The sequence below is a fragment of the Peromyscus eremicus genome, chromosome 9 (genome assembly GCF_949786415.1).
Source record: "Peromyscus eremicus chromosome 9, PerEre_H2_v1, whole genome shotgun sequence".
In the NCBI taxonomy this organism is placed as follows: Eukaryota; Metazoa; Chordata; class Mammalia; order Rodentia; family Cricetidae; genus Peromyscus; species Peromyscus eremicus.
Window position 1 is genome coordinate 98,515,410 of NC_081425.1, and position 2,986 is coordinate 98,518,395.

The 2,986-nt window shown below is 46.4% G+C and overlaps 1 long non-coding RNA gene across 1 annotated transcript; it reads left to right on the top strand.

Moving 5' to 3' along the window:
* The first annotated feature begins 292 nt into the window (after positions 1–292).
* Positions 293–1,970, top strand: LOC131920158 (uncharacterized). Its single transcript, XR_009381523.1, has 2 exons — positions 293–936; positions 1,825–1,970. It is a non-coding gene; the product is annotated as an uncharacterized LOC131920158 (long non-coding RNA).
* The last annotated feature ends 1,016 nt before the right edge of the window (positions 1,971–2,986 follow it).

The following is a 2,986-nucleotide window of genomic DNA, read 5'->3' on the forward strand; positions in this document are numbered from 1 at the left end:
AGGCTGAAAGGAAGCTGGCAGTTTGGTACTTTAAACCATTGCTTGTATTTCTGTGCTTTCTGAGAAACCTTAAGTAGATGGCCTCTGGGGCTGATAATTATTAACCTGCCAAAGAATAAGCTGGTATACTTTGGCTTTCTTCCTGGGAACTTCTATGTGCAATCAAGGGGCACGGGGTACACTTTGCTGATTTACAAAAAGAACTTTTGAAACTATTGTGAAGAACCCAATCACCTGTTGAATTTTCTCATCCCCCATTTCCTTGTTTATTACAATAAAAGACTGGGGTTGAATCAGATCAGGAGAAGAAGGCGGAGAAAACGCACATCTTCAGATCTGACAAGACCATCACCTTGCACCAAATCCTGTGTCCCAGTCTTTTCTTGCGCCTGCCAGACATCCCTGCCCTTCAAGACCCTGAAAACCGCTGAGGCTGGTCCCAGGCACGTTTTGGACATGAACTATCTTCTGCTCACCCCCAAGGAAGACAGATAAGAATCCAACAGGCCTTGCCTGCTGATTAGAAGCAACAGGAATGGAACCAAGTCAGGACAGTTGATGACAGCTTTCTCAAGGCCTCCCACCCCACTCTCCCTGACTCCCACCTACTCAGAAGTCTCTCTCTCCTAAAGGACCCTTCTGTACAGCTTAGAGATGGAAGTCCTGTACAATGGGGAGATAAAAGGCAGCTCAAGGTGTTCCCTCTAGGAATAAAGACAGCTGAAAAGGAATGAAAGAAAACCTTATCCTTTTCATTGCAGCATTTATTTCTGTTCTTACAAATCATTGTGTCTAAAAGGTCATTCTTTGAGGCTGATGGCTTTCTGAAGAATGTGCTTCCTTCCTGGTCTTTACTTATGGAGTCTGAGTATCACAAGATGAAGCGGCTGATATGGCAGACACTCATAAAATCTTAAATTGTGACCACGTGAATAGGTAAAGTAATACTTACCCGTGCCCTAAGATTCTACCCTTTTCATGAAACTGACACACTACCTGCTTCACTAACGAGGCACCTGATTCAAGTCCTTGTACAGGTTGAACTTATGAGCTTCTCTGCTTTCATATGTCCCTTACTAAAGCTGGCTTTTGAAAAGAACAAATGAGGCTGGTCTTCCAGAATGGCTCAGGAGGCAGTGGTTCTGACTCATCCTCCATCCACTTATCTGCCCACCTACCTAGTCACCTACTCATCCACCTACCCATCTACCCACCTACCCACATACTAACCTATCATATACTCATCCACCCACCCACCTACATGTCCATTCACCGACCCATCTACCCACCTACCAACCCAACATCTACTCACCTACCCATCCACCATCAATTCTCCCAACCACATCATCTATCCACCCACACATGCATCCACTTACTCATTTACTTACTGACCCACCCATCTATCCATTCACAGTTCTTCCAACAATTCACTGTATCCTATGCTCTATCCTATAAATAGGGAGTATAGCAGGAAACTCACAGACATAACACCTGTCCTTATGGGGTAGGCATTCAAGGCAGGTGCAAACAAATCAACAAACATAGCAGAATGGTTCTTTATTCACAACTTCATTTAGAAATAACCTTGATTTGTACTCCCAAAAGATGAAAGGGGTTTGTGATCCTGAATACTTGGGCTTTCTTTGCTGTTAAGTGACTAAGTACATTTTTGTTTTCAAAAGCCTAGATGAGTGGTCCCCTGTCTCCCCAAGGGCACACTTACCTACTGCTTTCACTATGCATAAGGTTTTGAAGACCTGGATCTGGCCAGGTGGGTAGCTTGGCATCCTGTCTTGATGCTAACTAACTGCTCATTCTCCACAGGCAGCTGGGCTGTGAAACTTCTCTGTGTGTAATGAAGAGGAATTGTGTTGGCAGTAGCTCTCAACCTTGGCTACAGATGGAGTCACCTGGAACTTTTAAGTCTGGCTACCTAGCCTTTATCCAGCCCAATTAAACTAGCATCCTGAGCTCATAGCCAATCATTGTGCTTCTTATAGCTCACGGGGGAATCCAATACAAGCACGAGGCCAAGAATGAGTGAGTTGAAGCTTCTGCTCCAACTAGAGAAGAAAGCTTTACCCTGGTCCCTCCAAGTAAGCTAAAGAATCGGATATGGGTTGGTTTAGGTTTCTAGCAGGCACCACATCCTGTGTCCAGCCCAGCTCTCCAAAAAGACCAAGGCCATGGATGGGAAGGAATACCTAAAGGAATACACAGGCTGCAGGCAGAGGGAAAAGCACTGAACCAGGCATCCCAGTGCCCTGCTAAGCAGGTCGGAGCATTGCTAGCAGGCAGAGCCAAGGAGAGCAGAGGCAGTCAAAGAAGATCGTGGGGCATACGAGCCTCAGGACTCTTTTCTGTGGAAAGCCAGAAATAGATTCAGCTTCGTGAGCTGAGCCTCAGAGCAGAATGGCTATTAGGAAGAAAAACAAACATGTCATTTTATATACCATAAATATCGTGTAAGCAATTTTTCCCAGCTTCTGGTCACTTAGAACCGAAAGTATTCACATGAGGCTTGGAGGAAGACCCTTGATGCAGGAATATGAGAGGGGTCCCTACTCTGGCTAGTGCACCTTTCTTCTCATAGGCGCCCTAAGCTACCCACATCTGCCCTCTTCACTCGCAGCCGCACCCACCAAGATATGCCCTCTGAGTGAGAGCAGCTGTAATAAAGGGAGCTTCACTCATGCTGCCAAGGAGAGGGCACTTGGTCCTGAGGTTAAGGGCAGGGTAGGTGGGGACCTTGGGCAGCCACTCTTCTCAGGCTTCCTTCAACTATGAATCCCAAGGGTAGTTGCACAACCTGGGGCTCCGTCCCCTCTCTCTTGCTTGCTCCCCTTCCCACCCACCCTAAGCTCCATCTCTTCCACATTCTCGTCCCTTCCTGAGCAATTTGACTTGACTATCTAACCCCGTTTTTTTCTGCAGAGAGCCCCTATCTATGCCTCTGAATTTCCCCCTGGAAAAATGATAACAGATC